Source organism: Salvelinus fontinalis, chromosome 17 (assembly GCF_029448725.1).
Source record: "Salvelinus fontinalis isolate EN_2023a chromosome 17, ASM2944872v1, whole genome shotgun sequence".
In the NCBI taxonomy this organism is placed as follows: Eukaryota; Metazoa; Chordata; class Actinopteri; order Salmoniformes; family Salmonidae; genus Salvelinus; species Salvelinus fontinalis.
The window spans coordinates 19,122,359-19,149,307 of record NC_074681.1 but is presented as its reverse complement, the minus strand read 5'-3'; the positions used below and the strand labels follow the sequence as shown (position 1 = coordinate 19,149,307).

At 46.3% G+C, this 26,949-nt stretch overlaps 1 protein-coding gene and 1 long non-coding RNA gene across 7 annotated transcripts in view; both read right to left on the bottom strand.

Annotated features, from left to right (window-relative positions):
* Positions 1 to 26,949, bottom strand: part of LOC129813911 (ephrin type-A receptor 3-like) — a 227,622-nt gene that overhangs the window by 183,345 nt on the left and 17,328 nt on the right. The gene's annotated exons all lie outside the window — the stretch shown is intronic.
* LOC129813915 (uncharacterized) lies at positions 20,501 to 26,204 on the bottom strand. Its single transcript, XR_008753209.1, has 3 exons — positions 22,091 to 26,204; positions 20,989 to 21,602; positions 20,501 to 20,879 (listed from the first exon to the last, which is right to left on the bottom strand). It is a non-coding gene; the product is annotated as an uncharacterized LOC129813915 (long non-coding RNA).

Sequence of the window (26,949 nt, the reverse complement as noted above, 5' to 3'; positions counted from 1 at the left end):
TTGGCTACTATTCTCATTGTATAACCACGTTTTTTGTGGCTAAATATGCACATTTTCGAACAAACTCTATATGTATGTTGTAATATGATGTTACATGAGTGTCATCGGAAGAATTCTGAGAAGGTTAGTGAAAAAATTAATATATTTTGGCGATGATAACGATATCGCTCTCTTTGGCTTGAATCAATGCTCGGGTAACGTTTGCATATGTGGTATGCTAATATAACGATTTATTGTGTTTTCGCTGTAAAACACTTAGAACATCTGAAATATTGTCTGAATTCACAAGATCTGTGTCTTTCCATTGCTGTGCTGTCACGTTCCTGACCTGTTTTCCTTTGTTTTGTATTCATTTTAGTTGGTCAGGGCGTGAGTTGGGTGGGTTTGTCTATGTTTGTATTTCTATGTGGGGTTTTGTGTTCGGCCTGGTATGATTCTCAATTAGAGACAGGTGTGTATTGTTTGTCTCTAATTGAGAGTCATACAAAGGCAGCCAGGGTTTCACTGGTGTTTTGTGGGTGTTTGTTCCTGTGTCCTCACAGGACAGTTGAAGGTTAGTCACATTTGTTGTTTTGTAGTTTTGTAGTGTATTGTTTTGCTGTTTTCATTAAAAGATGGCTTATTTCCCTCAATCCGCATCTTGGTCCTATCCATGCTCCTCCTCGTTTGAGGAGGAGAACAACATTGACTGCCTTTACAGAAACACCCACCACAACAGGACCAAGCGGATTGAGGAGAGAGAGAAGGAACTACAGCAATGGGGAAAAGAGGAATGGACTTGGGAGGAGATTCTGGACGGAGAAGGACCCTGGGCAGAACCAGAGGAGTGTCGCCGCCCCAAAGCGGAGCTGGAGGCAGCAAAGGCGGAGAGGAGGTTTTATGAGGCAAAAGCAAGGCAGAGCGGCTGGAAGCCTGAGAGGCTCACCCAAAAATTTCTTGGGGGGGGGCTAAAGGGGAGTGTGGTGAAGCCGGGTTGGATACCTGAGCCAACTCCCCGGGCTTGCCGTGGAGTAAGAGGGCGTCGTACTGGTCAGACACCGTGTTATGCGGTAAAGTGCACGGTGTCCCCAGTACGCGTGCTTAGCCCAGTGCGGGCTATTCCACCTTGCCGCACTGGGAGGGCTAGGTTGGGCATCGAGCCGAGTGCCATGAAGCCGGCCCAACGTATCTGGTCTCCAGTACGTCTCCTCGGGCCGGCGTACATGGCACCAGCCTTACAGGTGGTGTCCCCGGTTCGCCTGCATAGCCCAGTGCGGGCTATTCCACCTCGCCGCACTGGCAGGGCTACGGGGACCATTCAACCTGGTAAGGTTGGGGAGGTTCGGTGCTCAAGAGCACGTGTCCTCCTTCACGGTCCGGTATATCCGGCGCCACCTTCCCACCCCAGCTCAGTACCACCAGTGCCTACACCACGCACCAGGCTTCCAGTGCATCTCCAGAGCCCTGTTCCTCTTCCACGTACTCTCCCTATGGTGCGTGTCTCCAGCCCGGTGCCTCCAGTTCCGGCACCACGCACCAAGCCTCCTGTGCGTCTCCAGAGCCCTGGACGCACTGTTCCTTCTCCCCGCACTCGCCCTGAGGTGCGTGCCCTCAGCCCGGTACCTCCAGTTCCGGTACCACGCACCAGGCCTAGAGTGCGCCACGAGAGTCCAGTGTGCCCTGTTCCTGTTCCCCGCACTCGCCCTGAGGTGCGTGCCCTCAGCCCGGTACCTCCAGTTCCGGTACCACGCACCAGGCCTATAGTGCGTCTCAGCCGGCCAGAGTCTGCCGTCTGCCCAGCGGTGCCTGAACGGCCCGTCTGCCCAGCGCCGTCTGAGCCATCTGTCTGCCCAGCGCCGTCTGAGCCATCTGTCTGCCCAGCGCCGTCTGAGCCATCTGTCTGCCCAGCGCCGTCTGAGCCATCTGTCTGCCCAGCGCCGTCTGAGCCATCTGTCTGCCCAGCGCCGTCTGAGCCATCTGTCTGCCCAGCGCCGTCTGAGCCATCTGTCTGCCCAGCGCCGTCTGAGTCATCCGTCTGCCACGAGCCATTAGAGCCGCCCGTCTGTCCCGAGCCAGTAGAGCCGTCCGTCAGTCAGGAGCCGCTAGAGCCGTCCGTCAGTCAGGAGCTGCCAGAGACGCCCGCCAGTCAGGAGCTGCCAGAGACGCCCGCCAGTCAGGAGCTGCCAGAGACGCCCGCCAGTCAGGAGCTGCCAGAGACGCCCGCCAGTCAGGAGCTGCCAGAGACGCCCGCCAGTCAGGAGCTGCCAGAGACGCCCGCCAGTCAGGAGCTGCCAGAGACGCCCGCCAGTCAGGAGCTGCCAGAGACGCCCGTCAGTCAGGAGCTGCCAGAGACGCCCGTCAGTCAGGAGCTGCCAGAGACGCCCGCCAGTCAGGAGCTGCCAGAGACGCCCGCCAGTCAGGAGCTGCCAGAGACGCCCGCCAGTCAGGAGCTGCCAGAGACGCCCGCCAGTCAGGAGCTGCCAGAGACGCCCGCCAGTCAGGAGCTGCCAGAGACGCCCGCCAGTCAGGAGCTGCCAGAGACGCCCGCCAGTCAGGAGCTGCCAGAGACGCCCGCCAGTCAGGAGCTGCCAGAGACGCCCGCCAGTCAGGAGCTGCCAGAGACGCCCGCCAGTCAGGAGCTGCCAGAGACGCCCGCCAGTCCGGAGCTGCCAGAGCTGCCCTACAGTCCGGAGCTGCCCTACAGTCCGGAGCTGCCCTACAGTCCGGAGCTGCCCTACAGTCCGGAGCTGCCCTACAGTCCGGAGCTGCCCTACAGTCCGGAGCTGCCCTACAGTCCGGAGCTGCCACTCAGCCAGGACCTGCCGGAGTCCCTCAGCCAGGACCTGCCGCCCCTTATCCCGGTGCTGGTCCTTATCCCGGTGCTGCCCCTTGTCCCGGTGCTGCCCCTTGTCCCGGTGCTGCCCCTTGTCCCGGTGCTGCCCCTTGTCCCGGTGCTGCCCCTTCATTTAGGTGGGGTTAGTGGGAGGGTGGTCATTGGGAGGGGGATAAAGAAGCGGGGATTGATTATGGTGGGGTGGGGACCTCGTCCACCGCCAGAGCCGCCACCGTGGACAGACGCCCACCCAGACCCTCCCCTAGACTTTGTGCTGGTGCGCCCGGAGTTCGCACCTTAAGGGGGGGGTTCTGTCACGTTCCTGACCTGTTTTCCTTTGTTTTGTATTCATTTTAGTTGGTCAGGGCGTGAGTTGGGTGGGTTTGTCTATGTTTGTATTTCTATGTGGGGTTTTGTGTTCGGCCTGGTATGATTCTCAATTAGAGACAGGTGTGTATTGTTTGTCTCTAATTGAGAGTCATACAAAGGCAGCCAGGGTTTCACTGGTGTTTTGTGGGTGTTTGTTCCTGTGTCCTCACAGGACAGTTGAAGGTTAGTCACATTTGTTGTTTTGTAGTTTTGTAGTGTATTGTTTTGCTGTTTTCATTAAAAGATGGCTTATTTCCCTCAATCCGCATCTTGGTCCTATCCATGCTCCTCCTCGTTTGAGGAGGAGAACAACATTGACTGCCTTTACATGTGCGCTGTATATTTTTAAGAAATGTTTTATGATTAGTAATTAGGTAATACACGTGGCTCTCTGTATTTATTCTAGTCGAGTTGTGATGGTGGGTGCAATTGTAAACTATGATTTCTACCTGAAATATGCACATTTTTCTAACAAAACCTATCCTATACAATAAATATGTTATCAGACTGTCATCTGATGAGGTTTTTTCTTGGTTAGTGGCTATCAATATCTTTATTTGGCCGAATTGGTGATAGCTACTGGTGGAGAGAAAAAATGGTGGACAAAGAAAAATGGTGTCTTTTGCTAACGTGGTTAGCTAATACATTTACATATTTTGTCTTCCCTGTAAAACATTTTAAAAATCTGAAATGGTGGCTTTATTCACAAGATCTGTATCTTTCATTTGGTGTCTTGGACTTGTGATTTAATGATATTTAGATGCTACTATTTAATTGTGACGCGATGCTAATCAGTGAGGGGGGGGTTGGGGGTGCTTGTCAGTTGGGACGCTAGCGTCCCAACTATCCCAGAGAAGTTAACACAGTGTCCAAAGAGGGGCCAGAAGTATACAGAATGGTGTCGTCTGCGTAGAGGTGGATCAGAGAATCACCAGCAGCAAGAGGGACATCATTGATGTATACAGAGAAGAGAGTCGGCCCGAGAATTGAACCCTGTGGCACGCCCATAGAAACTGCAAGAGGTCCGGACAACAGGCCCTACGATATGATATCGTTTAGAAACATGAGCGTGGCTGAGGTGCACCCTTGACCAGCTCTGAAACCAGATTGAATAGCGGAGAAGTTACGGTGGGATTAGAAATGGTTGGTAATCTGTTTGTTTGACTTGGCTTTCGAAAACCTTAGAAAGGCAGGGTAGGATAGAAATAGGTCTGTAGCAATTTGGGTCTAGAGTGTCTCCCCCTTTGAAGAGGGGGATGATCGCGGCTGCTTTCGAATCTTTGGGAATCTCAGACGATACGAAAGAGAGGTTGAACAGGCTAGTATTAGGGGTTGCAACAATTTCGACAGATAATTTTAAAAAGAGAGGGTCCAGATTGTCTAGCCAGGCTGATTTGTAGGGGTCCAGGTTTTGCAGTTCTTTAATAAAGAACATCAGCTATTTGGATTTGGGTGAAGGAGAAATGGGGAGGTTTGGGCGAGGTGCTGTGGAGAGTGCAGGGATGTTGACCGGGGTGGGGTAGCCAGGTGGAAAGCATGGCCAGCGGTAGAAAAATGCTTATTGAAATTCTCAATTATAGTGGATTTATCGGTGGTGACAGTGTTTCCTATCCTCAGTGCAGTCGGCAGGTGGGAGGAGGTGCTCTTATTCTCCATGGACTTTACAGTGTCAAAGAACTGTTTTTGAGTTTGTGCTACAGGATGCAAATGTCTGCTTGAAAAAGCTAGCCTTAACTTTCCTGACTGCCTGTGTATATTTGTTCCTAACTTCCCTGAAAAGTTGCATATCACGGGGGCTATTCGATGATAATGCAGAACGCCACAGGATGTTTTTGTGCTGGTCAAGGGCAGTCAGGTCTGGAGAGAATCAAGGGCTATATCTGTTCCTGGTTCAATTTTTTTGAAAGGGGCATGCTTATTTAAGATGGTGAGGAAGGCACTTTTAAAGAATGACCAGGCATCCTCTACTGACGGGATGCGCTCAACATCCTTCCAGGATACCCGGGCCAGGTCAATTAGGAAGGCCTGCTCGCTGAAGTGTTTTAGGGAGCCTTTGACAGTGATGAGGGGTGGTCGTTTGACCGCAGACCCATTACGGATGCAGGCAATGTGGCAGTGATCGCTGAGATCTTGGTTGAAAACAGCAGAGGTATATTTGGAGGGCAATTTGGTTAGGATGACATCTATGAGGGTGCCCCTGTTTATGGATTTGGGGTTGTACCTGTGTGGGTTCATTGATAATTTGTGAGAGTTTGAGGGCATCAAGCATAGATTGTAGGATGGCCGGGGTGTTAAGCATGTCCCAGTTTAGGTCACCTAGCAGCACGAGCTCTGAAGATATATGGGGGATAATCAATTTACATATGGTGTCCAGGGCACAGCTGGGGGCAGAGGGTGGTCTATAGCAAGCAGCAACGGTGAGAGACTTGTTTCTGGAAAGGTGGATTTTTAGAAGTAGAAGCTCGAATTGTTTGGGTACAGACCTGGATAGTATGACAGAACTCTGCAGGCTATCTCTGCAGTAGATTGCAAAAACGCTCCCTTTGCTAGTTCTATCTTGTCGGAAAATGTATTAGTTAGGGATGGAAATTTCAGGGTTTTTGGTGGTCTTCCTGAGCCAGGATTCAGACATGGCCAGGACATCCGGGTTGGCAGAGTGTGCTAGGGCAGTGAATAAAACAAACTTAGGGAGGAGGCTTCTAATGTTAACATGCATGAAACCAAGGCTGTTACGGTTACAAAAGTCAACGCCTGGGAATGGGAGTGGAGTTAGGCACTGCATAGCCTGGATTAACCTCTACATCACCAGAGGAACAGAGGTGGAGTAGGATAAGGGTACGGCTAAAGGCTAAAATAACTGGGGAATGATGCCAGGTCAACGGGATAGTGCTTACATACAGCATGTTAAACAGAACATGTCCCCATGTAGTTCAGTTGGTAGAGCATGGTGCTTGCAATACCAGGGGTGTGGGTTTGATTCCCAAGGGGGACCAGTATGAATGAAAATGTATGCACTCACTAATGTAAGTCCCTCTGGATAAGAGTGTCTGCTAAATTATATAAATATGATACATGCTGCCTCTGACTCTCCCAGGTACACATCTCCGTACCCTCACCACTTTCCTCAGCAACGGGATTAAGGGGTATTCAGAGACCAGGCTGGAGAGAGGGAGGAAGGTAGAAGGAGAGAAACAGAATTATGAAGAGGGAGGAAGACAGAAAGGCTATGAGCTAGCTAGAAGGCTAAGTGTGTATTCAGATGGAGCCAGTTACTCCCAATGTGTGTGAACTGTGTTGTCCCTGCCTGACGCCCATTCAGCCCTAATCACAGTCTCACCGCTGGTAACCGTTCATATTGAATTATCCTTCATCTGCAGAAGCTCCTGTCTCCTCTCTGTCTCACACCTCCATCTCACTCCTCCATCTCACTCCTCCCCATCTCTCCCCTATCTCACTCATCCCTGTCTCTTTCTGTCTCTCCCCTATATCACTCCTCCTGTCATTCTCCTATCTCACTCCTCACACTCTCTCTCTATCTCACTCCTCTGTCTCTATCTGACTACTCTCTGTCTCTATCTCACTCCTCACTGTCTTTCTCTATCTCACTCCTCTGTCTCTATCTGACTACTCTCTGTCTCTATCTCACTCCTCACTGTCTCTCTCTATCTCACTCCTCTGTATCTTTCTGACTACTCTCTGTCTCTATCTCACGCCTCTGTCTCTATCTATCTCACTCATCTGTCTCGCTCCTCTCTATCTCACTCCTCTATGTCTCTCTCCTCTCTATCTCACTCCTATCTGTATCTCACTCCTCTCTCTATTTCACTCCTCTGTCTCTCTCTATCTGACTACTCTCTGTCTCACTCCTCTCTATCTCACTCCTCACTGTCTCTCTCCTCTCTATCTCAATGTCTCTCTCCTCACTGTCTCTCTATCGCACTCCTTCCTGTCTCTCTCCTATCTCAATCCTCCCTGTCTCTCTATCTCACTCATCTCTGTCTCTCTCTATCTCACTCCATCTGACTACTCTCTGTCTCTCTCTATCTCACTCATATGTCTCGCTCCTCTCTATCTCACTCCGCGCTCTCTCTATCTCACTCCTCTCTGTCTCTCTCCTCTCTATCTCACTGTCTCTCTCCTCTCTATCTCACGCCTCACTGTCTCACACCTCCCTGTCTCTCTCCTATCTCACTCCTCCCTGTCCCTCTCCTATCGCACTCCTCCCTGTCTCTCCCCTATCTCACTCCTCCCTGTCTCTTTCTGTCTCTCTCCTATCTCACTCCTCACTGTCTCTCTATATCTCACTCCTCTGTCTCTCTCTATCTGACTACTCTCTGTCTCTCTCTATCTGACTCCTCTGTCTCTATCTCACTCATCTGTCTCGCTCCGCTCTGTCTCTCTATCTCACTCATCTCTCTCTATCTCACTCCTCACTGTCTCGCTCCTCTCTGTCTCACTCCTCCCTGTCTCTCTCCTATCTCACGTATCTGTCTCTATCTATCTCACTCCTCCATATCTCTCTCCTATCTCACTCATCCCTGTCTCTCTTCTATCTCACTCATCTCTGTCTCTTCTATCTCACTCCTCACTGTCTATCACTATCTCACTCATCTCTGTCTGTCTCTATCTCACTCCTCTGTCTCTCTCTATCTCACTCCTCTGTCTCTCTCTATCTGACTACTCTCTGTCTCTCTCTATCTCACTCCTTTGTCTCTCTCTATCTAACTACTCTCTGTCTCTCTCTATCTCACTCCTCTGTCTATCTCAGCCCTCAATGTCTCTCTCTATCTCACTCCTCTGTCTCTATCTATCTCAATCCTCTGTCTCTCTCCTCTCTATCTCACTGTCTCTCTCCTGTCTATCTCACTCCTCCCTGTCTCTCTCCTATCTCACTCCTCCCTGTCTCTCTTCTATCTCACTCCTCACTGTCTCTCTCTCTCTATCTCACTCCTCTGTCTCTATCTATCTCACTCATCTGTCTCGCTCCACTCTGTCTCTCTCCTCTCAATCTCACTGTCTCTCTATCTTACTCCTCACTGTCTCTCTCCTCCTGTCTCTTTCATATCTCACTCATCTATGTCTCTCTCTATCTCACTCTGCTGTATCTCACTCATCTGTCTATATCACTCCTCCCTGTCTCTCTCTATCTCACTCATCTGTCTCTCTCCATCTGACTACTCTCTGTGTCTCCTCTCTATATCCTCTCTATCTCACCCATCGTTGTCTCTCTCCTCTATCTCACTCGTCACTCTCTCTACTCTCTATCCCACTCCTCTGTCTCTCTCCTCTATGTCTCACCCCTCACTGTCTCTCTATCTCACTGTCTCTCTCCACTCTATCCCACTCCTCTGTCTCTCTTCTCTATGTCTCACCCCTCACTGTCTCTCTATCTCACTGTCTCTCTCCACTCTATCCCACTCCTCTGTCTCTCTCCTCTATGTCTCACCCCTCACTGTCTCTCTATCTCACTGTCTCTCTCCACTCTATCCCACTCCTCTGTCTCTCTCCTCTATGTCTCACCCCTCACTGTCTCTCTATCTCACTATCTCTCTCCACTCTATCCCACTCCTCTGTCTCTCTCCTCTATGTCTCACCCCTCACTGTCTCTCTATCTCACTGTCTCTCTCCACTCTATCCCACTCCTCTATCTCTCTCCTCTATGTCTCACCCCTCACTGTCTCTCTATCTCACTGTCTCTCTCCACTCTATCCCACTCCTCTGTCTCTCTCCTCTATGTCTCACCCCTCACTGTCTCTCTATCTCACTGTCTCTCTCCACTCTATCCCACTCCTCTGTCTCTCTCCTCTATGTCTCACCCCTCACTGTCTCTCTATCTCACTGTCTCTCTCCACTCTATCCCACTCCTAAATGTCTCTCTACTCTCTGTCTCACCCCTCACTGTCTCTCTATCTCACTGTCTCTCTCCACTCTATCCCACTCCTAAATGTCTCTCTACTCTCTGTCTCACCCCTCACTGTCTCTCTATCTCACTGTCTCTCTCCACTCTATCCCACTCCTAAATGTCTCTCTACTCTCTGTCTCACCCCTCACTGTCTCTCTATCTCACTGCCTCTCTCCACTCTATCCCACTCCTAAATGTCTCTCTACTCTCTGTCTCACCCCTCACTGTCTCTCTATTTCACTGTCTCTCTCCACTCTATCCCACTCCTAAATGTCTCTCTACTCTCTGTCTCACCCCTCACTGTCTCTCTCCACTCTAGCTCATTCCTTACTGTCTCTGTCCTCTCTATCTCACTCCTCACTGTCTCACTCCTCTCTATCTCACTCTTCACTGTCTCTCTACTCTCTGTCTCACCCCTCACTGTCTCTCTATCTCACTGTCTCTCTCCACTCTATCCCACTCCTAAATGTCTCTCTACTCTCTGTCTCACCCCTCACTGTCTCTCTCCACTCTAGCTCATTCCTTACTGTCTCTGTCCTCTCTATCTCACTCCTCACTGTCTCACTCCTCTCTATCTCACTATCTCATTCCTCACTGTTTCTCTCCTCTCTAGCTCTCTCCTCTCTGTCTCTCCTTATTGTTTTAGAAGCTTTGTCAATTTTTTCAACTCTGGAAAGAAGATAACACACAGGAGCAGAAATGAGAGGGGACATTTCTATATTTTCATCCAGTTCCTGATCCATATTTAGATAGGGGTCTTTCCCCTCACCTTTCCTGCTCTCAGAGGGAGCCTGGGCCATGGTGGCTGATGAAATGTATTTCCCTACCCTCGCCAATGAACATTACTAAATGAATAAAGCAGTGGGGAGGGTGTGTATGCTGTGTGGTGGGCGATTTATCTACCATAAGAGCAGTCCCACATTTTCTCTGCTTTTCTCCCTCATCTCTTTCTCTCACTCCCCTCTCTCCCACTTCTCTCTCTCTCCTCTCTGTCTCACTCCTCACTCAATTCAATTCAATTCAATTCAAGGGGCTTTATTGGCATGGGAAACATGTGTTAACATTGCCAAAGCAAATGAGGTAGACAATACACAAAAGTGAAACAAACAAAACGAATTAACAGTAAACATTACACATACAGAAGTTTCAAAACAATAAAGACATTACGAGTGTCATATTAAATATATACAGTGTTGTAACAATGTACAAATGGTTAAAGCACACAAGTTAAAATAAGTAAGCATAAATATGGGTTGTATTTACAATGGTGTTTGTTTTTCACTGGTTGCCCTTTTCTTGTGGCAACAGGTCACAAATCTTGCTGCTGTGATGGCACACTGTGGAATTTCACCCAGTAGATATGGGAGTTTATCAAAATTGGATTTGTTTTCGAATTCTTTGTGGATCTGTGTGATCTGAGGGAAATATGTGTCTCTAATATGGTCATACATTGGGCAGGAGGTTAGGAAGTGCAGCTCGGTTTCCACCTCATTTTGTGGGCAGTGTGCACATAGCCTGTCTTCTCTTGAGAGCCATGTCTGCCTACGGCGGCCTTTCTCAATAGCAAGGCTATGCTCACTGAGTCTGTACATAGTCAAAGCTTTCCTTAAGTTTGGGTCAGTCACAGTGGTCAGGTATTCTGCCACTGTGTACTCTCTGTTTAGGGCCAAATAGCATTCTAGTTTGCTCTGTATTTTTGTTAATTCTTTCCAATGTGTCAAGTAATTATCTTTTTGTTTTCTCATGATTTGGTTGGGTCTAATTGTGCTGTTGTCCTGGGGCTTTGTGGGGTGTGTTTGTGTTTGTGAACAGAGCCCTAGGACCAGTTTGCTTAGGGGACTCTTCTCCAGGTTCATCTCTCTGTAGGTGATAGCTTTGTTATGGAAGGTTTGGGAATCGCTTCCTTTTAGGTGGTTGTAGAATTTAACGGCTCTTTTCTGGATTTTGATAATTAGTGGGTATCGGCCTAATTCTGCTCTGCATGCATTATTTGGTGTTCTGCGTTGTACACGGAGGATATTTTTGCAGAATTCTGCATGCAGAGTCTCAATTTGGTGTTTGCCCCATTTTGTGAAATCTTGGTTGGTGAGCGGACCCCAGACCTCACAACCATAAAGGGCAATGGGCTCTATGACTGATTCAAGTATTTTTAGCCAGATCCTAATTGGTATATTGAAATTTATGTTCCTTTTGATGGCATAGAATGCCCTTCTTGCCTTGTCTCTCAGATCGTTCACAGCTTTGTGGAAGTTACCTGTGGTGCTGATGTTTAGGCCGAGGTATGTATAGTTTTTTGTGTGCTCTAGGGCAACGGTGTCTAGATGGAATTTGTGGTCCTGGCGACTGGACCTTTTTTGGAACACCATTATTTTGGTCTTACTGAGATTTACTGTCAGGGCCCAGGTCTGACAGAATCTGTGCAGAAGATCTAGGTGCTGCTGTAGTCCCTCCTTGGTTGGTGACAGAAGTACCAGATCATCAGCAAACAGTAGACATTTGACTTCGGATTCTAGTAGGGTGAGACCTCTCTCTCTCTCCTCTCTCTTTGTATTTTTTAAAACTGTATAAGAGCTACTGTGAGTGGCATTCACTCTCCACAGCCGAGTGCAACGTGACAGGGGACTGCCATGTTACATTACAGTGTGTGTGTGTGTGTGTGTGTGTGTGTGTGTGTGTGTGTGTGTGTGTGTGTGTGTGTGTGTGTGTGTGTGTGTGTGTGTGTGTGTGTGTGTGTGTGTGTGTGTGTGTGTGTGTGTGTGTGTGAGAGAGAGAGACAGTAATAGAGAGAGAAGAGTGGAGAACTCCTGCTGTGTTGTAAAGGTCAGCTCCAGCTTCCCTGCCCCAGTCTCAATACAGCCTCACTGCTTAGAGAATAAAACACGATTAGACTCCAACGTTCAGGTCTTGGACACACATTGTAATAGAAGAATAGTGGTGTGATGTCAACACCTTACAGTCACGTTCATAGCGTACAGCAATGGTGAATCATGCATAATGTAATGTACAGTGTTGATGAAGTGACCTCTATAGCCCAAAAGTGCTGACTACACTTTTCCCTATGATCAATGAAGGCATAGGGACTCTGCATCGCTCTGTCCCACACACACACACACACACACACACACACACACACACACACACACACACACACACACACACACACACACACACACACACACACACACACACACACAAATCCATGTGTGCACAGGAACACAAACACTTTCTTTCCTCACACCTCCTGTCAATAGCACTTATCACTTGTGAACAATGACCTATCCTCTCATCAATGATATATCAGGAACAGTATCCTGTCAACTGACACCACTAGCAAGTGTGTGTGTGTGTGTGTGTGTGTGTGTGTGTGTGTGTGTGTGTGTGTGTGTGTGTGTGTGTGTGTGTGTGTGTGTGTGTGTGTGTGTGTGTGTGTGTGTGTGCTCCTGGGAGAGAGCGACCCAGGGTTCCTGGTCTCACTACGTTGCTCATCCACTATCGTAGCATGATAGTGTGTTGGCGGAATGAAAAGACCCCGCCCCTATTTCTCTTTCTCCCTCCCTTCCTCTAACTCTCTTTCTCTGGAGAACAGGGTAAAGCCTGTGTTTGTGTAATCTAACACGGGTCAGAGCTGCTCTGGCCCGGAGTTAAAACACACAACTCATCATTCACTCACTCAGACCTGGGTCAGATTCACTCGTATCTAATAAACACACACACAATCACACACCATCAATTGAGCAGGAGCTTGAAACAAACCCAAGCACCTAGAAACAACACTTTAAAACAAAGGATCCATCTTCCCCTTTGTAGGGGTCCTTCTGGTCTGTACCCCTTTGTAGGGGTCCTTCTGGTCTGCACCTCTTTGTATGGGTCCTTCTGGTCTGCACCTCATTGTATGGGTCCTTCTGGTCTGTACCTCTTTGTATTGGTCCTTCTGTTCTGTACCCTTTTGTATGGGTCCTTCTGGTCTGTACCCCTTTGTATGGGTCCTTCTGGTCTGCACCTCTTTGTATGGGTCCTTCTGGTCTGTACCCCTTTGTAGGGGTCCTTCTGGTCTGTACCCTTTTGTATGGGTACTTCTGGTCTGTACCCCTTTGTATGGGTCATTCTGGTCTGTACCCCTTTGTATGGGTCCTTCTGGTCTGTACCCCTTTGTATTGGTCCTTCTGTTATGTACCCCTTTGTAGGGGTCCTTCTGTTCTGTACCCCTTTGTATGGGTCCTTCTGGTCTGTACCCCTTTGTATGGGTCCTTCTGTTCTGTACCCCTTTGTACGGGTCTCTTAGTTGGAAAGTATTCTCAGCTATTTAATTTCCATCTGATGTTCAATACATTATAAATGCGAATTTAGCATTAAATGATATCCAACGATGGCATGATGTCAACAAATCATCAAGTTCCTGTATTCGAAATGATTCACTTCCAGGAGGTAGGCTGAATGAATTAAATGAACATAATTATTTGTTATGAATCGATGATGAGAATGTTGGGTTAGGGTTATGAAAAAAACAGCTCACTCTACAGTAATCATCACAGGGTTAATATCATGTAGGTTGTCATGTCTGAAACAGCCCAGTGTAGCTAAACCTCACTGGTGGTGTCCTGGTGTCAACTTCCCTACGCACACGCACACGCACACGCACACACACACACACACACACACACACACACACACACACACACACACACACACACACACACATATTAGACACTCACGCGCACACACTGAGAGTGGCCAGGTTACATAGTAGCATGCTGGTTTATTGATTATTGTCACCATGCTGTGAGTTCCACATTCTCAGAGCAAAAAGAAGGCAAGGGGATATGTTGGCGCAATCTGACTCTCTTCCATTCTGAACCAGGAAATACTATACTTCTACACAAGACCAAAAAAAAAAACAGAGTTTCCACTAAAATAATCCACTTTACCCATCCTAAACCCAACTATAGGGCTTGTTAGACATATACCTTATCCACTCTAAATATGAGGAATGAGGTTCCTCCCTACTTCCCCGAGGCCTCTCTCGCTCTCTTTTATCCATTCTTTATGTTTCCCTTCACCCTTCTTTCATTCCTTTTATTTCTCTCTCTCTCTCTCCCTCTCTCTCTCTCTCCCTCTCTCTCTCTCCCTCTCTCTCTCTCTCTCTCTCTCTCTCTCCTTCTCGCTCTTTCCCTCACTCGCTCTCCCTCTCTCTCTCTCTCTCCCTCTCTCCCTCTCTCTCTCCCACTTGCTCGCTCTCTCACCCGCTCTCACTCTCTTCCGCTTGCTCTCTCACTTGCTCTCTCTCTCCCTCTCTCAAATCAAAGTTTATTTGCTCCTTCGTTTTGTTGAAATTGGGGGAGAGGTCATTTTCCTCGCACAGCTCCTACAGGTCTCTCACCTCTTCCCTGTAGACTGTCTCATCGTTGTTGGTAATCAGGCCTACTACCACTGTTGTGTTATCAGCAAACTTCATGATTGAGTTGGAGATGTGCACTGCCACTTGGGACTCGATTCATATCTAGATACATGGGCTCCTATACAATACAGGAATGATACGTTTTGGTTTGAAATGATTCAGTACGATTCGGTTTGCTTAGAGAATGAATCGATTCGATGCGATACGATTAAATGCACTAACATTTGTTTAATTAATTTTCCATTCTAAATGAAAATCTCCTGCTGTTGGAGCTCATAAGCGGGACCTCTAAGCTGGATCTGGTGGATCTGACTTCTGTGTGTGTGTGTGTGTGTGTGTGTGTGTGTCTGTGTGTGTGTGTGTGTGTGTCTCTGTGTGTGTGTGTCTGTGTGTGTCTGTGCGTGTAAATAATATTGTTTTATGGTGTGTGTACTATTTGTGTGAGAGTGCGTATAAATAATGTAGGTCTATGGTGTGTGTGTGGGTGGCTGTGTGTGTGTGTTTGTGTGTGTGTGTGTGTGTGTGTGTGTGTGTGTGTGTGTGTGTGTGTGTGTGTGTGTGTGTGTGTGTGTGTGCGTGCGTGCGTGCGTGCGTGCGTGCGTGCGTGCGTGGGTGCGTGCGTGCGTGTGTGTGTGTGTGTGTAGGTCTATGGTGTATGTCCAGTGTGTGTGTGTGTGTGTGTGTGTAAATAATGTAGGTCTATGGTGTATGTACAGTGTGTGTGTGTGTGTGTGAGTGTGATGCATATCTATGGTGTATACTATGTAGGCACGTGGTCTGAGCCATAAGGGAGATTATCAAATTATCAGATTAGGGTCAAAGTAGCCTATTTTTCCGTCCCCCAACTTTGGTTCTGAAATCACAAATCACCCAATTATATCTTATTGTTTTTGCAGATTAAGTGTTCACGCTAGTAATGTATCAATATTTATAGTTTACAAGTTAGCTATGACATCAATGAATATATAGGACAACTTTGGATTTCACCCCCATCTCAAAATAAATTGTTTTTTACCATTTGGAAGTTTAGTGAGCTTCTTTTCTCCTCCTGCTTTAGCCATGCAGAGCGCCTTTGTAACGACTTTCCTCTTCTTCTGACGAGGAGTAAGAGATATCGGACCAATGTGCAGCGTGGTAAGTGTCCATTTTAATATAAAAACTGAACACTACAAAAATACAAAATAACAAAGTGAATGAACAAACGAAAATCGAAACAGTCCCGTATGGTGCAAACACAGACACATGAAACAACCACCCACAAAACACAATAGAAAACAGGCTACCTAAATATGGCTCCCAATCAGAGACAACGACTGACACCTGCCTCTGATTGAGAACCATACTAGGCCAAACACATAGAAATAGAACAACAGAACAAAACATAGAAAAACAACATAGAATGCCCACCCCAAGTCACGCCCTGACGAAACTAAAATAAAGACATAAAAAAGGAACTAAGGTCAGAACGTGACAGCCTTGCAAAAGTGATTCCTCGTTATGAAATGATCAACTTTACCCTGGATATCTAAAAATAACCATATACACTGATTGTATAAAGCAAAACTAACAAAACTATTTCTGAACAATCTAAATAAAATCTATTGTAAGTCCCGTTTTGCAGGTATAGCCAGATGAGAGATGTCTCCGGTAGCTTCCGGTAAAACAGCATTTTGAACAGCGCATTGATAACAATAACCTAGCAAAGTAAATAAGTTGACACTCAACTTATGAAGCCTAATATCGCGCATGCCATTTGATCATTTGAATGCAGATGCGCTAGATCAGGAACAGGCCGCCTACCTGGCGTTGGTCAGCATGCGAAGCTGGGCACAGTGTGCAGTTTGACTAACCTACTGATGTTCCCTGGGGTTGTTCGGCTTAGAAAACTACTTGTATATCAATGACTGTCAACACAGTTCCATGCTTTTAGTTCCACACTAAAGGAGAGGATGCATCAGTTGTCAAAGAAGAGGAGGTACATTCATTCGGGAAAGTATTATGACCCTTCCCTTTTTCCACATTTTGTTACATTACACTCTTATTCTAAAATGAATCAAAAAATATATCATTATCATCAATCTACACACAATAGTCCATAATGACAAAGCGAAAACAGCTTTTTAGAAATTGTTGCTAAATTATTACAAATATAAAACAAAAAAATAAGTATTCAGACTCTTTTCTATAAGACTCAAAATTGAGCTCAGGTATATCCTGTTTATATTGATCATCTTTGAGACGTTTCTACAAATTGACTGGAGTCCACCCGTGTTAAATTCAATTGATTGGACATGATTTGGAAAGACACACACCTGTCTTTATAATGTCCCACAGTTGACAGTGCATGTCATTGCAAAAACCAAGCCATGAGGTCGAAGGAATTGCCGTGACAGGATTGTGTCGAGGCAGCATTGAATGTCCCCAAGAACACCGTGGCCTCTATCATTCTTAAATGAAAGAAGTTTGGAACTACCAAGTCACTTCCTAGAGCTGTCCTTCTGGCCAAACTGAGCAATTGGGGAAGAAGGGCCGTGGTCAGGGAGGTGACCAAGATCCCGATGGTCACGCTGACAGAGCTCCAGAGTTCCTCTGTGGAGATGGGAGAACCTTCCAAAAGGACAAACATCTCTGCAGCATTCCACCAATCAGGCCTTTATGATAGAGTGGCCAGACGGAAGTCACTCCTCAATAAAAGGCACATGACAGCCTACTTGGAGTTTGCCAAAAGGCACCGAAAGGACACTCCAACCATGAGAAACAAGATTCTTGGGTCTGATGAAACCAAGATTGAACTCTTTGGCCTGAATGCCAAGCGTCACTTCTGGAGGAAATCTGGCACGATTCCTAAGGTGAAGCATGGTTGTGGCAGCATCATGCTGTGGGGATGTTTTTCAGCAGCAGGGACTGGGAGACTAGTCAGAATTGAGGGAAAGATGAACGGTGCAAAGTACAGAGAGATCCTTGATGAAAACTTGCTCCAGAGAACTCAGGACCTCAGACTGGAGAGAAGGTTCACCTTCCAACAGGACAATGACCCTAAGCACACAGCCAAGACAATGCAGGAGTGGCTTCGGGACAATTCTCTGAATGTCCTTGAGTGGCCCAGCCAGAGCCTGGACTTGAACCCGATCGAACATCTCTGGAGAGACCTGAAAATGGCTGTACAGCAACGCTCCCCATCCAACCTTACAGAGCTTGAGAGGATCTGCAGAGAAGAATGGGATAAACTCCCCAAATACAGGTGTGCAATTGTAACCGATGTGAAATGGCTAGCTAGTTAGCGGTGGTGCGCGCTAATAGCGTTTCAATCTGTGACTTCACTCGCTTTGAGACCTTGAAGTAGTGGTTCTCCTTGCCCTGCAAGGGCCGTGGCTTTTGTGGAGCGATGGGTAACGATGTGGGTGAATGTTGTTGATGTGTGCAGAGGGTCCCTGGTTCGCGCCTGGGTCGGGGCGTGGGGACGGACTAAAGTTATACTGTTACACAAGCTTGTAGTGTCATACCCAAGAAGACGCAAGGCTGTAATCTCTGCCAGGTGCTTCAATCTCTGCCAGGTGCTTCAACAAAGTACTGAGTAAAGGATCTGAATACTTGTGTTTGAATCTATTTTCTGACCGATGAATACTACATTAGGATTGGTTTGGGGCTCAGAAGCTCCAATAAGTCGCTAGTGACGCAACAATAACAATAGTGTGCCGCTAGCCTGCCTGAGAACCACGTTATTCACTGGTATTCATTGAATAGTGCACAATGTGTGACGTGTTTTCCGTCAGTGAGGAGGCGGTGCCAGAGAGTATATTGATCTGAACAGTCTAGTTTTAGAACATCTCATGTCGTTGGCTGGAGTATTCCAGATTCAACATGCCAACACTTTAGCCAAAGTCTTGCAATGAGACCGATACATTTAGCTAACATTCTGCCAAGCAGAGAGCTAGCTAGCTATTTTGCTGTACATACCTAGCCTGGCTTACTTTAGTAAAAAATGTGACCCTGTTTCTGGTCCATGTATTTCATGAAACTCATTTGCTATAAGTGGCAATTTCGTTTAAAAGTGTCATCGTGGAATTGTAGAGGCACCGTTACCATGGAAACGTTCTCAACTGCACGTCTAGTGTTCTCTGAATGCCCAATTTTTAGTCAGCTGTTGTAAACCAAACATTCTAAAACTAGCTAATTTTATCTCCTCTCTTCTCATGTCAACTGTTATAGCTACATTACTTGACATCTAAACTCTAGAAAATATCAGTGATGACAGGAATAAATCAACATCAACTCCTGGCAAGCCTGTATTTCCAGCCGCACCATTGTCGAGTATTGGAGCAGAATACGATCGGTAAGCAAAGGCAAGGTTTTAGCTACCTAACAACAAAGTAGACATTTTATAATGCTAAACTGTTCAGGAAAATGCACTACCCAATATGTACTTTGAGTATTGATAACATACTATCTCAATATTAGCCTACAGCACACATATTACTGTTATTCCCCAATTGAGCTGTCTGGTTGAGATGTAGACAGACCTAGCCCAAAAGATCACATGTATTGAGTGTATAAAACGAACATGACATTATACTGAATGATTGGAAACATTAATTCTGCCTAATAACCTCCTTATCCAATGATGGAAACAAATACTGACTCCGTTCATCCTAAACTGACTGTTTTTACCCTGAAAATATAAGACTGATGTTCATCGAAGGCAATTCTGTCATAGTTGTCAAATGGTAAAATCGTATTCCAGATTAGGATTGATGGAGCATGTTTGATACTTTGTCTATCTAGGTCAGGGACGGTAAATTCCAGTCCTCGGGGCCGGAGTGGTCACTCTTTTCCCCATCCCTAGCAAACACAGCTGATAAACTAATTGTAAACGGAAGATCATGATTAGTTGATTATTGGAGTCAGATCTAGATAAAGGTTGGCCTACTCCAGTCCTCGGGCCTGATTGGTGTCACACTTTTTCCTCAGCCAACACACCTGACCCAATAATCAACTTATAATGGTATTCAGTTTGGAATGCAATTACGTTAATCAGGTGTGATTAGTTGGGGGAAAGTGTGACACCAATTAAGCCCCTGAGGACAGGAGTTGCCTATCCCTGATCTAGGTCTACATCTGAGCTGGCGTCCTTCCAGAATCACTTATGTACACGGTTTGCTTTCTCTCCTCCAGTCTAAGGCTGGATCCCTACTGGCAGCACTTGACTGCAACCTTTGTAACCATTGTCCAGCCTTGGAGAACACGTAGGGCAACAAGATGTAAGTGTTAGTTGTCCTCTCGATTATGAAAAAAAATTACATCTATATAATATATGTTATGGCTGTTATATTTCAACACTTCAGTTCTGCACTGATAGTAATGAAATTATATAGAATAATATTTTGTCAGTATGTTGTCTTTCAGCTAAAGGAGACTACAATAACAAGCCTCAAAAGTGAAGTGTCCACGCATTGAAAACTGCAAAGGAATACACCTACATCCCAGAACTTCAGAGAGCAGTGTTGAGAAGACTGGGCTCTCAATAGGGCCTAGGAGAATGATCCAGAGATCAGAACACCAACATCTCCATAAAGTGCCACCAACAACTGAGCTGCTACAACTTCGAAGAGACGTCACCACACAGCACCGGATACAGTTAGCAGCACACCTTTGAGCTGGGAAGGACTGGAGCATTCCCTGTTGTCAGACTTGGTGATTCCTGGAAAGTGTGAAAACCTAGAGAGAACTCAGAATTGTTTTTCAAAGAGGTGGGCCTACAATCAAACATATACATAAGGGAAGTTTGTGTGGGAAACAAACTTGTGTGAGAAACAGTACTTGTGCATTTATCTAGCATATAGTCATCATTGTACTTTTGGAATGGCTTTAGAAGGATTTACTAAAATGTTATTCTCCTGGATATCTACGCTCTTGACGGTTTACACATCAAATGAGCAGACCTACAGGTGGATAGATATCCAGAAAGACGGATGGATTACCCTGGTGTAAATGCAGTACAAAACAAGTCAGGCCGATTAGACGATCAGGTCAAATAAAGATTTATTAGGTAGATAAACAAGAATACAAGGGAAACAATGTAGTGAACTGGTAAAGTATTGAACTGATTTCACCCAGACCAAGGAAAAATTCACAAAACTACTTAAAGATATTACCATATTTTCTTAATTTAGATCCAAATTAAGAATAAAGTACGGTGTAGTCATGGAAGTGTTATCTTGTTATGGTAACATACTTGGTAATAAATAAATTGAATATTGCAGTGGTGAAATGGCAGCAGTTGTGTGGTGTAAGGTTGTGAGGTTGTCTTGGATTTCTGGAGACCCTGGGATAGCTCTCCGGTACACCATGATGTCAAAAATCACTCCAGGTAGAAGGGAAGCGGAAAGCTCTTGCAATTTAGTCTGTAATGATAATAAAAAAACAACATGAAATTACAGAATGTAGCCAAATGTTGTGCGATATGATTGTGAAACGGGTAAACAGTACCACAGGTGAAAGATTTTTACTAACCTTCTTCTCGGGCAGCCCTTTCAAGGTCTTCCTGTCCAGTTTTTTCTGTAGTCCTGCCCCTGGACGGCCCGCGGCTCTTCAAGGTCTTCCTGTCCAATTCTTTCTGTAGTCCTGCCCCTGGACGGCCCGCGGCTCTTCAAGGTCTTCCTGTCCAGTTCTTTCTGTAGTCCTGCCCCTGGACGGCCCGCGGCTCTTCAAGGTCTTCCTGTCCAGTTCTTTCTGTAGTCCTGCCCCTGGACGGCCCGCGGCTCTTCAAGGTCTTCCTGTCCAGTTCTTTCTGTAGTCCTGCCCCTGGACGGCCCGCGGCTCTTCAAGGTCTTCCTGTCCAGTTCTTTCTGTAGTCCTGCCCCTGGACGGCCCGCGGCTCTTCAAGGTCTTCCTGTCCAGTTCTTTCTGTAGTCCTGCCCCTGGACGGCCCGCGGCTCTTCAAAGTCTTCCTGTCCAGTTCTTTCTGTAGTCCTGCCCCTGGACGGCCCGCGGCTCTTCAAGGTCTTCCTGTCCAGTTCTTTCTGTAGTCCTGCCCCTGGACGGCCCGCGGCTCTTCAAGGTCTTCCTGTCCAGTTCTTTCTGTAGTCCTGCCCCTGGACGGCCCGCGGCTCTTCAAGGCTGGACTCCTACAGAAAAAACATGCACACAACACAGTTATTAACATTGTTCACTACATGCTTTTGGTTTTATGTATAAACCATAATGATTTTCATGCAGAAGAGTTGAGTATAACACGTCTACAATCATACACATCTTCATAGCCATGGCTCTCGAGAATCAAGCAGCCATAACAGTAATGTTATTAGTTAGCGAGTACAGGAATCAGAGAAGGGCAAAAGACTTGCCAAAGCAAAGGTTATTTTCCATGAATGCAGAGCTATGATAGTCAAGATTAATATTTTACACTGCTTTTTTACGTAAGTGTGATAGCTAATGTACTAAAGCTATCTTGTACCAAGCAGGGAAATACCCGGTAGCTAAGCTTTTAGCTAGCAACCATGAAACATTAGCTAGCGAAGTTAGATAGCTAGCTACCTTTCTGGCTGACAGCGTGGATATTTTTTATTACAATATAAAAATGAGAATAATAGCCGGTGTATAACATTTTGGGTACCTGTTCTGAAGACAGTGTTGCTAAAATGGTATTGAGTTATCATCAATCTTGTCCATAACTGTAATTGCATCGACATCCACAGCCTCACATTTCCCGACTCCGTTGGGTTGTCACTACCACAGCCACAAAGTCTCCGAGCGGATGTTGATGCTACGTCGTCCCAGCGGCGACTTGCAATGAGAGCTGGGGTTTCTGGCATATCATGTTCAAATGTAGAAGAAATACAGCATTCTTGACAGAGGGGTCTCTAAAAACACCTGTACACACATTGTTACGCATTGCAGATTTAAACATTTGAACCTGGGACCGATACAACATCCTCTATGCACTTCCTGATGATCACAGAGTCAGTGTATACGTTGATACTGTTCCCAGGGGCGGATGAATAGGGCTGAATGGGGCTGCCTCGGGAAGTCTCTCCCTCTCTCTGTCTCTCTCTCATATCTCTCTCCCTCTCTATCTCTCTCTCTTCTCTGTAATCCTTTGCTTCGGCTGGGCAGAGAGGAGCTCTGATCTACCTGCCAAGAATCAAATGGACCTGCCAAATGCCAGACTGCACAATAAGATCAGCACACACATAAGCAGATACAGACACACACATGCACACACACTGAATACCCTGCCAGTGCCACAGAATGAGGAGAGCAACAAATAAATACAACAACGACACACACACACTTTTTCTTTTATACACACAGACTCACACATACAAACAGACGCAGGCCTACCTCCAGCCTGGTCTCATAGACTAGATGTAACATAGTAAACGTTACAAGACAGAAGGCTCCGTCATTTCCTGGTTGCTAAAACTTGAATTGTTCACCTAATTTCAGTTTATGTCACAATACAAGAAAGTGCAGTGTAGAGAGTCATTGTACCATCTAAACTGCTGTGAAAGATATTTTCCATAACCAAAAATATAGTATTTTCAGCTGTTATAAACTGGTGTACAAAACCAAAAGTAAAAGATGCAAAAATGAAACGTAAGCATGGGTAACATAGAAATATAGCACATAGAACAGATCTACCACTTTATACTTCCAATGAGAATGACAGATCTGTCACATTTCTTTGAGAATTTTGTTGGGATGCCCAAAAAAGTTACATATTGCTTCTTTAAGTTAAAAAAACGAAAGGAGGATGGTTGGGCATATAACAAGAATGTCTAGTAACCCAAAGGTTGCGTGTTCGAATATCATCACGGACAACTTTCCTACAATTGACTACTTTTTAGCTACTTTGTAACTAAACTCAGCAAAAAAAGAAACGTCCTCTCAATGTCAACTGCGTTTATTTTCAGCAAACTTAATTAACATGTGTAAATATTTGTATGAACAGAACAAGATTCAACAACTGAGACATAAACTGAACAAGTTCCACAGACATGTGACTAACAGAAATGGAATAATGTGTTCCTGAACAAAGGGGGGGGGGGTCAAAATCAAAAGTAACATTCAGTATCTGGTCTGGCCACCAGGTACATTAAGTACTGCAGTGCATCTCCTCCTCATGGACTGCACCAGATTTGCCAGTTCTTGCTGTGAGATGTTACCCCACTCTTCCACCAAGGCACCACCAAGTTCCTGAACATTTCTGGGGGGAATGGCCCTGGCCCTCACCCTCCGATCCAACAGGTCCCAGACGTGCTCAATGGGATTGAGATCCGGGATCTTCGCTGGCCATGGCAGAGCAATGATATTCCTGTCTTGCAGGAAATCACACACAGAACGAGCAGTACGGCTGGTGGCATTGTAATGCTGGAGGGTCATGTCAGGATTAGCCTATTTTTGAACCAGAAAAGGAGAGGAGAGTGGGTAGGTAGTAATATTGAGAGAGGAGGCAAGGGTCTGATCCATAATGTTCCCAGCGGCGCCAGAATCCACTAAAGCTGTAGACACATGGCATGAGGGACAGTCAGCCAGAGTGATGGGTACTAAAAAGAATGACAGGAAGAGCAGTAAATGGAATACTCACTTCTGGTCCAGGGGATGTAACATCACGTGACCGTCCCTCTGCTCTAGTGGATCCTGGATTCTGAAGTAATGGACACCGCTGGCGATTGTGCCCTCCCTGGCCACAGTACAGACAGATCCCCAGCTGCATCCGTCTATGTCGTTCCGCCGCGGGAAGGCGTGTGACCCCTACCTCCATGGACTCAGGCTCTGATCCCGAACACTCGCCGAAGGAGGGAGAGAAGTGATGTAGATGCCGACGCAACCGGAGTGATGTAGATCCTCTCCCAGACAGCCGTAGCCCATTCCAATGCCCGCCCAGTCAGCAGAGAAATATCCATGGCAACCTTAGACCTCTCTGTGGTGGGAGCTCCCATCTGATGTGCGAAATAGAGGGAGCACTGAAGGGGGAAGCCACGGCATTTGAATGGTGTCCCGTCATATTTCTCCAGGAGGGATAGACGGGCATCGCTGACCTGAGCGGGTTGCTGAATGGGCTGGTGTGCTGACTCGTTGGGTAGAGTGGCTCTAGAATATCCTCCACTGTTGAGATGTTGTAGACTGCGGAGAAACTCTTCCATGGCCGTCCCCAGTTGAGCCAGCTGATCATGGAGTTGACGAAGAAGGTCACCTTGTTCATTGATCGTCTGGGAGATGTCCGGTTGTCCTGCTGCTTCCATATTTTGAGTTGGTATCTGTAATAATGGGGCGATGAGTTCGAAGCAGGTGCAGGTGAAACGTTTCAATAAAACAACAAAACCAGGAAAATAACACTAACATAAGGCAGTACGCCGATACACAAGAACAATACCAACTAGTAGGTGAATATGGGAGAGTGACATATAAAGGGGAGAAAATTATGAAGGTAATGGAGTCCAGGTGTGAATCATAATGATTCACAGGTATGCGTAATGATGAATCCCAGGACCGGTGGTTAGTACTCTGGTGACGTCGTACGCCGAAGGTGAGGAGCAGGAGCAAACGTGACACTCCAATTTGTCTCTCGACCTACATTATAAACATTAATTTGTAAGCTTGGTTGTAGCAACCTTATGATGGGTAAAGGGAAAATTAGTATCATGTAGTAGCCTAAACCTATTGATGTTACATTGAGCCGGTTGAATGGAATATAATTGACAGTCATCCAATATTCTGTAATGGAAGTAAGGCCAAGCTCATAAAAAAAAGACATAGTCCTCCCTAATCTTAAACGGCACCGACCGCCACCGATGCACACATACAGTACGAAGACACAATGCCGGCACAAACACACTGTCTGACGCACAGACACATTCACAAAGTAAAGACATAGAAATAGAACTGTTCTTTCTTCAAAGAGATAATAGATTTAATACATTCTTATAGCAATGTTTTTACAGCGTGCATGTGTGTGTCAGACTATCTATGGGGAACAAGCACTCACATTCTCTCAGACGGAACGTCTGGAAAACCAACAGAGCGCAGAGATAGGTCAAGACAGACCCCAATGGAACCTTGACACACACACACAAACTGTCTCAGAGCTATCACACAGATAGTGGTCACAGGAAGGTAAATTGGGCAAGAATAGTGAGTTGCGAACAGGCGGATGGCTACACAGTGGGAGTGGAGGATGAATGTGTCAAATAGGAGATAGTGGGAAAGAGACAGATCTAGACACCTATGTAGAATCCCAATTTAAACAAGGACAGGTTGTCACCACTTCACATACTGGTTGACTGACTGACTGACTGACTGGCTGAGTGAATGACTGACCGACTGGCTGACCAACTGAGTGGCTGACTGACCAACTGACCGACCGACTGACTGACTAACAGACTGACCGACTGGCTGACCAACTGACTGACTGACTGGCTGGCTGACTGACCAACTGACTGACTGGCTGGCTGGCTGACCAACTGACTGACTGACTGGCTGACTCAGCGGCTGATCAACCAACTGACTGGCTGACTGATTGACTGGCTGGCTGACTGGCTGACTGGCTGGCTAGCTGCTCTAATAGCATAGCCACAGTCAGACATGAACACCTTGAACTCATAATGAGCATGACTACCGGTTGAGAAAGGGAAGGGGGAGGAGAGGGAAGGAGAGGGTGAGAGAAGGGAGAAAAGGGAGAGAAAGAAGAGAGAGAAGGAGAATCAAAGATGTTTAAGGGGTAAAAGAATGAGAGAGAGCCTGAAAGAGAGAAAAAAGAAAGAATGAAAGAAAGAAAGAAAGAGCAGGTGAAAGGGTAACCATTGATGAAAAGGAGAGTCGGTGAAGAGTAGAGGGCATTGGTAGTAAAAGCCTGAGCCTAAAAACCCATAGAAGCCAAACCAAATCAGTCCCACGGTGTTGTTTTACAGTCCCACTACTACTGACATTCAGACCCACAGCATTGGGCACCCTTCACACTACACACCACTGGAGGAAAGAAGAGAAAAAGGGTGGGCTGAGGGAGGAAAGTAGGCATCAAACATGCCACTTCAATTAAGACAAATAAAAGGCCAGCAATGAAGAAAGGGGCAAATGGAGAGAGGAGGGAAGAATAGAAGTGGAGAAAAGAGAGTGCTAGAAAGAAGAAAAGTGTGGGAGGAAGAGGTGGACAAAGGAAAATAGAGGAGAAGAAGAGGGATATGGGGGGGGTTGAAGATGAGTCTGTTTGAACTGGTCATTCAAAGTACAGGTAGCCATTTGATTAACTGTTCGGCAGTCTTTAGGCTTTAAAGATCGGACCCTTTCTTTCAATTTTCGCCGAAAATGATATACCCAAATCTAACTGCCTGTAGCTCAGGACCTGAAGCAAGGATATGCATATTGTGTAAATGTGAAATTAATGTAGGAGAATATAACACCTTAGATCTCGTAAAAGATAATACATAGAAAAAAACATGTTTTTTTAATACATTTTTTTTTATCATATTTTAA